This window comes from Clupea harengus, chromosome 9 (genome assembly GCF_900700415.2).
Source record: "Clupea harengus chromosome 9, Ch_v2.0.2, whole genome shotgun sequence".
In the NCBI taxonomy this organism is placed as follows: Eukaryota; Metazoa; Chordata; class Actinopteri; order Clupeiformes; family Clupeidae; genus Clupea; species Clupea harengus.
Window position 1 is genome coordinate 28,945,663 of NC_045160.1, and position 10,000 is coordinate 28,955,662.

The 10,000-nt window shown below is 43.9% G+C and overlaps 1 protein-coding gene across 1 annotated transcript in view; it reads right to left on the minus strand.

Moving 5' to 3' along the window:
• Window positions 1-10,000, minus strand: part of LOC105890576 (eukaryotic translation initiation factor 4 gamma 1) — a 33,096-nt gene that overhangs the window by 14,640 nt on the left and 8,456 nt on the right. The window lies entirely within an intron of this gene.

The following is a 10,000-nucleotide window of genomic DNA, read 5'->3' on the forward strand; positions in this document are numbered from 1 at the left end:
TTAATTGAGCCATAACATTACTTTCAGTGCGTATAGTCTAGTTTAAGGTTTCAGTGTAATTCGTGAATGATTAAGGTTTCAACAGGTAGGCATACAGCCGCAATAAATCAACTCATCGAGCTGCAGCTTCCTGTATCCGTCATTTTAAAAGCCCTTTGTAAAGTTGTGTATTTGCAACTTTGTGACATTTCTTAAAATTCGGAAGAAATTCTGCAAAATGCATGTAACACAAATGCTGTTCTTGCTCCATGGATCACATCCTACATTCCCACCCTGCCTAGTTGTCTCCTTCAGGAGTATCCTCGTTAGCACTCAGTAGGGCTGGTCACCAATAGGGAGCGTCTCAGCTCCGCTGTGCAAGTGTGAACCTGCTACTGGGCACACGCATGAGGGAGTGAGTGACGAACGCCAGGATGTGTGGTCTTTTGTGTGTGTGTGTGTGGGTATTTGTGTGTATGGGTGTGTATGGGTGTGTTTGTTCATGTAATAACTTGGCCAAAGTCAGCTTTAAGGTTGAGCAAGGCCGTTCACATGAGATAACCCAGTTGTGAAAAGTAGGCTAGCGTCTGTCCCACAGACTAGTGTGGTCTCTGATGGTCGATGCCTGTCTCTGCTTCCTTTAACCAGTGCCTTTCTGGACAGATCTCTGGGCTCTGGCATCGCCCCAGTCGCCGGAGTGCTTGCTCTAGGGGGTTCAGGATCTGGGACAATTTTAATTGTTATTGGCACTATATGAATAAATACATGGAATCAAATGTCTTTATTTGGACTGATTTCTGATCATCACTGGACTGTCAGGGGTGATCTGTGGTTTTTACCGGTTATTCAACAGGCTTATTTCTGTCTCTCGCCCTGTAGTGCTCTTCTGTGCTGCTGTCTCCCTGTCTGTCTCTGTAGTGTGCTGCTGTCTCCCTGTCTGTCTCTGTAGTGTCTCTAATAGTCTTCAGTAGCCTGTTGAAATCTGCCTACCTATGGTAATCGCTGCCTGTCCCTAGAAGACAGTCTGTGGAAATCTAATACAATCTAGGGCAATCTCTGGTAATCTAATATAGTTTCAGGCTACTTAAGGAGACAAAAATTTGAGGCAGTTTCCTACAATCTGAGGCAGTTTCCTACAATCTGAGGTAGTTTCTTACAATCTGAGGCCGTCTCTGGCAGTCTGTAGTCTTTGGATGTCTGCACCTGTCTGTTGAAGTCTGTTGAAGTCTGTTGCCCTTATTGGCTGTCTGGCCATCTATGGCCATCTATGGCCATCCCTGGCAACCCCTTGCTGTCTCTGGCCATCCCTGGCAACCCTGGCTGTCTCTGGCCATCCCTGGCAACCCCTGGCTGTCTCTGGCCATCCCTGGCAACCCCTGGCTGTCTCTGGCAACCCCTGACTGTCTCAGATTCTTCCTGGCAGTGTCTGGCAAGCTGAGGCAGTCTTTGTGAGATGTAGGGTTGCTGACTGTATACACTGGTTTGCTCTGTGTGTGTGTGCATGCATGTGTGCAAGCTTGTGTAGTGTGTGTGTGTGTGTGTGTGTGTGTGTGTGTGCGTGTGTTTACTGTTGGTCTCCAGAGGAGAGGAGTCTTCCCCTCACATTCCTGCATTCCTGGCAGATTGCTCTTCCTCCCGCCCTGTTGCCGGGTAGCAGGAAATGCCTGAGTGGCTCCTGTAATACTCCAGTGCCGTCTCACTCCAGAGCTGTGTGGGCAGGGGTCGGCTGAGCGGATTCTTCTAGAAACTTCTCAAATACTTGACAATACGAGGGGTAAGAACCATCACTAACCATCACTAAAGCCATGGGCTTTATTTAGCCTGCTCTTTCCAATGGAATATATAATAACGTGACATTTAGACACTTGTCAGCACTTGGTACTGAGGTGTAAGCATCAAGGTGAACTATGCTCGTGAATAATGATCACACACATAATGATCCCAGGCTGTCTGTGCAGGAAGTGATCTGCTTCGCTCGAACCTGCTGTAAACACACTGGAGTCTGGCTTGTGTTTAGATTTAGATTGTCATTTAGCAGACGCTTTTATCCAAGGCGACGTACAAAGAACAGAGTTGTGGTTACCTGCTGGAGATTCACTGGAGTCTCGCTGGTGTGTGAGTTGTGGTGACGTGCTGTGTGCTTTGACATATGATTGTACTGCACCAGATATGACAGTGTGTGTGTGTGTGTTTGTTTGTATATGTCTGTGTGTATGAATTTGTGTGTGTGATTGTATGTCTGTGTATGAATTTGTGTGTGTGTGTGTGTGTGTTTGGGGGGGGGGGGGATTTGTCATGTGACTCTAAGAAACGTCATATCTCTCCTTCTGCATGGCCTTCAGCAGTTCCCTCAGCTTCAGCACAGCTTAAGAACAACAGCTTCATTGTGAACATCAGCTCGCAGAAAGAGCTCTGAAGGTCAGGCCAAGGACGTGCTGGGGACTAACCAACACCCATGCTAACCAGCGTGGAGGAGCTGGAACTGTTGAACGCAGCTCTGTGAGTGTCTGAATTCCTCTCGTGAGTTTTGTGCTTAGGGGATCAGTTAGCGGTTTAATTCATTATTTCATTCTCAGCTGTCAAACCTATGCCACCGAAAAAAACCTCAATTTCATTGCTCTGACGTAAAGAGTTCCTTTCCTCTTAGAAAAGGTTTCTGGAATTATAATGTTCCTGGGTCTAGCTGAGAAATCAGATTCTACCTTCAAGGCTGGCCCTGTGTTCTATGGCCACACACACACAAACACACACACACACACACACACACACACACACACACACACACACACACACACACCGTAGAGCAGGTGCATAACTATGGGAAGAGGGGGGTGCTGCAGGATTGTGTCAAGGGACACATCTGGGGAGGGGTACAAACACATTTCTGCTGTATTGAAGATTCCAAAGAGCACAGTGGAAAGAAGAGGTTGAATAATAGGAAGAAGGACGGAGAGGTTTGAAGAAGTTTGGAACAACCAGACCTCTGCCTAGAGCTGGCCGCCCAGCCAAACTGAGCAATCGGGTAGAAGGGCCTTGGTAAGAGAGGTGACCAAGAACTGGATGGTAACTCTGGCTGAGCTCCAGAGATCCTGTGTGGAGATGGGAGAAACTTCCAGAAGGATAACCATCACCGCAAAACTCCACCGATCTGGGCTTTATGGAAGTGGCCAGGTGGAGGCCTCTGCTCGGAGAGACACGGGAAAGCAAAGACACAGGAAAGCTTCTTCTCAGTGAGAGACACGGGAAAGCAAAGACACAGGAAAGCTTCTTCTCAGTGAGAGACATGGTAAAGCAAAGACGCAGGAAAGCCTCTTCTCCGTGTGTAAGATAAATTTGAATTATCAAATGAATCAAATGAAGAATATCAAATGAAAAAATCAGTCAGAGACAGCAAGTTAAATTCACGTGGAAAATGTAAAGCCAGACGAGAGAGCAAGTTAAAACTGGGACCAAGGCCCAGAAGAGGAGAAAGGCATAAGGATAAATCTTAAGTGGTCAAGGCTGGGGCACAGATAAGGGAAAGTGTCCAGACACACATGTCAGCAGATTAAAAGCAGAAGTTCTGTAAATGGGAAACACCACAAGAATCATGTGTTATAACTAAGTGCAGAGTGGAAGACAGTGTATGTGGGCGGCGCAGGGGGCCAGAAGTGACATCACAGAATTAGGCCTTAAAAGTGCAAGCATCCTCTGTTTAGACTCTAGAATGCTCATTCTCCGGCTTGCTTGACTGTACTTGACTGTCTGTTGGGCAAGTTGTATTGTGTCAGTACCTACCAGTAAAACTCAACCTTGTTACAACAAATTGCTTCGTATGGTGGTTCCTCTCCAAAACAACACGACAGAGTAATTTTACTCTAACACGTGGGAGACACAGGAAAGCCTGCTTGGGCTTACTGTGAGGAACAAGATTCTCTGGTCTGGTAAAAAAAACAAGATTGAACTGTCTGGGCAAAACCAGCAACCGATGGTCCACTGATGGTCCCCATCCAACCTGACAGAGCTTGAGACGATCTGCAGAGAAGATTGGCAAAGAATTCAGTTCTTCCTTTTTAATAAATTTGCGAAAAATATTCAAACGTCCTTTTTTGGCTTTGTCATCATGGAGTATTGAGTGTAGATTGAAGAGGGAAGGAATTTTCCCTTCCTTTATCTAAGCCAGGCTGCAGGCTCTAAAGTTTACTGTCCACAGCTCCACCCTTGCTAGGTGCCTGCTTTAGGTGTGCCCTCGTTAGTACACTAGTACACTCAGTAGGGAGTAGGGTTGCAAAGGGGCGGAACATTTCCGGTACATTTCTGGAAACTTTCCATGGGAAATAATGATAATAATAATTACTGCAAATTAAAGGCTGAGCAATAAAAACGTCATTCAAAACTCTATTGAATGCAGCACACGCTGTGTTTTGTTGCAAAGGATGTAGCTAGCTATTGGAAACCAAATTGACAGAATGAATGGATTCGTGTTATATTTTTCTTTCAACCTGACATGATCAAATGAAAGTCCAAAGTTCACTTGTTCGAGAAAGCACGCTGTATCCATTATCGATTGACAACGCAAACAGGTGACTGTATTTATAGTCCACAGAAACAAAATTGTGTAGCTGGCAAGTGGCTAACAGTAGCAATTCTAGATCTTACAGCATGATCTTGGTTAAAACAACCCGATTTAATGCAAGTTCAGTTGAATTTCAACTCTGCAATGTGCATTCCTCCATCACATGTGCAGTGCATTCCTCCAGGATTCAGAGGAAAAACGCTGAAACCAGAGGCCTGAGAAGCTTAACTAAATGCTTTCATTTTACAATTAGAATGGGACTTTTTGGGGGAGGGATCATAGGGGGTACATTTATTTTATTAAAGTTCAACTCACAAATGGATTAAATGTCATTTTTAAAATTTGTATTATAAATGTTTGGATGCATGTCTGCTTATGACAAAACAAAATTATGTTTTGTCATATATGACAAGGTAAATACAGTTAATATAAATAACCCCAAAATGTCAAGTTTATTCCCGATAATTCCCATATATTCCCGTTAATTCCCATGGAAAGTTTCCAACTTTGAATATTCCCGGAATTTTGCAACCCTAGTAGGGAGTATAGCAGTAATTGAGGACAGAGCCCTGGTAGACCCAGAAAAAGCGTAGGCAGGCGTACAGAAAAAAAATTGGAAGATATCTGGTTTCTGTCAGAATACCTCTCTGAGGTCTCCCCGTGGTGCGGCATTCAAAGGAGTGAACACACACACACACACACACACACACACACACACTGACTCCACGCTACATCGTCACAGTAGCTGGTTTATTGGACACACAGTTTTTTTTCAGGTTTGTTGAGGTCTTGTGATAAGGTTATGTGTAGAGGTGTTGTAGTAAGGTTATGTGTAGAGGTGTTGTGATAAGGTTATGTGTAGAGGTGTTGTAGTAAGGTTATGTGTAGAGGTGTTGTAGTAAGGTTATGTGTAGAGGTGTTGTGATAAGGTTATGTGTAGAGGTGTTGTAGAGGTGTTGTAGTAAGGTTATGTGTAGAGGTGTTGTGTAGAGGTGTTGTAGTAAGGTTTTGTGTAGAGGTGTTGTGTAGAGGTGTTGTGATAAGGTTATGTGTAGAGGTGTTGTGTAGAGGTGTTGTAGTAAGGTTATGTGTTGAAGTGTTGTGATAAGCTTGAGAGGTTGCTTGAGGATATTAAGTGTAGATTGTAATATGTTGTAATAAGGTTATATGACAAATAATTGTGTTTATGTGTTGTTGTAGGTTATGTGTTGATGTTATTATTCTGATACTGTTTAAGAACAGTGACAGAAGTAAATGTGGTAACTAAAGAGGAATGTATCTTTTAAGTGTTGTTGGAAAAGTGTTTGCTGAAATCATTTTTCAGACACTCTAAAGCCTAGCTGAGAAGATGTATCCACAGTCACTTTTTGGGTACTGTAGTAGTCAAAGTACAATTGATGGTATTTTCACACTTCGACGATTGATGGAGAAATCAAGAGAGCAGCGCATGAATCTTTATATAGCATTTCTAAATAAAGACACATTACTAAAGCATGTGACACGGTCCATTGTGACAACCTCTTCATCGCCCTGAGCAAGCTAGTTTTAAAAAAAAAAAAAAAAAATGATGTTGATGGTGCACTCTCTCACTCCTTTGATTACAATAGTGATGTCGATGGTGCACTCTCTCACTCCTTTGATCACAATAGTGATGTCGATGGTGCACTCTCTCACTCCTTTGATTACAATAGTGATGTCGATGGTGCACTCTCACTCCTTTGACTAAAATAGTGATGTCGATGGTGCACTCTCTAAGTCCCTTGATTACAATAGTGATGTCAAACAAGGCTGTACACATATGTGCATGCAAACACACTCAGGACTAGTATAATGCATTTCGGACAACCAAACCAAACAAAGATCTGAATGAAGAATGCCTGCCTGATGGATTACCAGAGATTTAGAAACTTAGCGAGCAACGCACAATTGCAACTCCTCACCACCAGACTCACACTAACACCACCAGACTCACACTAACACCATACCAGCAGCAGTGCTGCCAGGGCCGTGGGTCTCAGTCCTATTTCTGGGGCTCCCATGTTACCCTGCCCTCAAATACCCGACTGCGCTCATCTGTGGCACTCTTTATTTAGAGGCCCCGTAAAACACCTGATGACGCAAATGATGAACTGAACGCCGTCCATATGTCCTGTCCTATAGAACACAGAAAAGGTTCTAGTGATGATTGATGGAGATTTGCAAACACTGTTAATTACTTAAGAATGTATGAATCATGTGCTTATGAAATGGCTTTTCTGTGTGTGTGTGTAACTTAGAATATTAGGTGCCACTTAGTCTGCATATGTACAAGAGCATGTTTAGACCAGAAGTGATAAGAAAGGTCGAACTGTGCTTCTTCCGACCTTGCAAAACTTCCATCCTTGCCTCGGACGTCAGAAATCCACCACGTGGTTATCTCTGCTGAACGCTAAACTTCTGTCTATATAAACCTTGTGCGATGTGTTTATGATTGCTTCACTTTCAGCCTTGTGCTGGGGGTGAGCCCGATTGCAATTGTTTGTCTAATAAATATACTTATATGCAGCTCCGGAGTCCTGAGGTAACTAGGGTGAATTTTCACCTATCAATGATACTGTAAATGATTGACATGCAACAGTGCATTAATGACATGTCTAGTTCAAGAAAGCCCGAACCAAGTCCCTCTTCTTTCTACTCAATGGTTTTGTGCACAGTGAAGGCATAATGGGAAATATCAAGATTTAAGCTTATAGAATAAGCTTACAAAATAAACAAAACTCCAAGACAGGATTCTGCATTCTTATAGCGCTGAAAAAATGTACTGTAATTCCAGACACGCTGTGCTATTGACTGGTCTGTAGGCCTTACAAGGAGCAACAGATGAGTGTGTGCGTGTGCGTGTGCATGTGTGTGTCCAATGTGTTACACACAGTCAGTCTGTCTGTCAGAGAGCATGGTGGCCCTTTTAACCTCTCTCTCCAGAGTCAGACTAATGAATATGATCAAGAGGTGTGTGTGTGTGTGTGTGTGTGTGTGTGTGTGTGTGTGTGTGTGTGTGTGTGTGTGTGTGTGTGTGTGTGTGTGTGTGTGTGTGTGTGTGTGTGTGTCTGTGTGTGTGTTAGAGCTATGTCAGTAGAGAGCCAGCCAGCTTCTATTAGCAGGAGAGTAAAAGTGAGGGCGATTGTGATTCAGCTGAAGAGAGATGTGTGGTTTTCCCCTTGTCATCTCTTTGGTCTCATTAAGCATGATTGGCTGCTCATTGTTCCTCAGCATTTAAATCCAGAGGAGTGATTATGATGATTATCAGGGAGGCAGCCAACAGGCCTGCTAGTGAATCAGCAGAGTGCACACACGCACGCACGCAGACGTGCACGCACACAGTCAAGTTCTGCTCTGCTCTAGACACACTGGCTTTCCTTGATGAACTTTCACTCACTTGCGCGCTAACACACAAACACACACACACAAAGGCGTGTCATGATGAACGATCACTTTACTTAATTCGATCTGGTTCCACAGTCAGCTCAAGCACTCAGTTTGCCTGTCACCACAGTAGAAATAGACCCACACACTGCAGACTGGACCGCCTCCACCCACTGCAGACTGGACCGACTCCACCCACTGCAGACTGTATCAGGTCCACACACTGCAGACTGTACTGGCTCCACACACTGCAGACTGGACCGACTCCACTCACTGCAGACTGTATCAGGTCCACACACTGCAGACTGGACCGACTCCACACACTGCAGGCTGTATCAGGTCCACACACTGCAGAAAGCTATTTTCTGCACTCGGGTGCTCAAGAGTCCTCAGAAAGACAGGGGTCTGGTATGGGGTACAGGGGTCTGTGGTCTGGGGTACAGGGGTACAGGTGTCTGGGGGACAGGGGTACAGGGGTCTGGGGTACAGGGGTCTGTGGTACAGGGGTCTGGGGCAAGGTCACCTAAACTCCACTACTGGAGTGTATGGTGTGATGGCTATCCGATCTAAAACCAGGAAGTAAATTAACACAGCTGTCTGTCCATTCTTGTAGTAACAGTGGGGTGACACAGCTGCCTGTTGTTACGACCCTGGCGGGTCTAGGCCCCGCCCTGTGATATTTGCATGCCTGTTCTCTCTGTGTCTATACAGCAGGTGATTGGGGACAGGTGTGGCGTTGATTGACTGGGCTACAAAAGCCCTGGCCAGCCGGCAGTCGGGAGAGTTTTGGTCTTCCCGGCATTTGGTTAACGTTGGTTGTTGGATAGTAATTGGAATTGGATACTCGTTGGTTACTCTTTTGATTTTGGATCGTCGTCGTTGTTTGTTTTGCATTAACCCTTGAACTGACTTTACATTACATCTTTGGTTTCTATTCACAGCACTGACATTCACCACACGTTTTGCTATAATTATTATATAAATATAACCTTGTAACAATTAATAAATACCTTTTTATTATTATTATAAATTCTGCGTGGCCCCCCTTTATGTTTCATGCATTTGAGCCGTGCACCTAACACTGTCCATTAGGGTGGGGAATTTTTTTTAGATTTCTCTCGATTCTCTCTAGAACGATTCTGTCTCGATTCAGAAAAGCTCATAATCGATTTTTGAATTAGAATTTTGAATTATTTTTTTTCAATTTTTTTTTTTACACATTCATTTTGTGTTGAAATGCAAGCTGCATCCATTATTGCATTTTTCATAGAAAGTCATAATTGTGACAAGGAAAAACTTTTTCTCTAATAAAAAAATAGAGAAGGTAAATCTGTTGATTTTCTTTAATTATCAAACACAAAGTAGGAAGTGATTTGAGACTCTGAGTAGCAAACTCAAATGTTTTAAAAATCGAGATGCATCGAGCATCGATAATCGTTTTATCGGTTTAGAATTGATAATCGATAATCGGTTTAGAATCGATAATCGGTTTAGAATCGAATCGTTGACCTCTGAATCGGAATCGAATCGTGAGGTGCCAAGAGATTCCCACCCCTACTGTCCATGGTGTCTGGTGTAGTTACAGTGGGGTGATTAACACATCTGTCTGCGCTGTCTGTAACCAGGCTGGTGTAGTTACAGTGGGGTGATTAACACAGCTGTCGTAACCATTCTGGTCCACACACACAGACGCACACTAGGGCTGTCAAAATTGCTCAAAAATGACGTTCGAATATTCGCTTTAAAAAAACACATATATTCGAACATATTCGAATTTCTGGTTGCGCATTAGGCACGTCAATAACAGGACAAATTAATACAACGAGACATAACTACTTGTATAGGTAATTTATTTAAGTTTAAACATATTTAACAACATATTACCTACACAAAAATAAGTAAATTAACTAATGGCCAAGACCGCAGAGCTCTCGCACACACGCACTCTTTCTTTCTCCCTCTCTCTGCCTCTCCCGCACCGTCGCGCTCTCTGCGCATAGCGGTTTAAATGAACGACAACAAGGGATACGGTACCTCGGTTCCAGTGCTTCACAGAACTCCCTG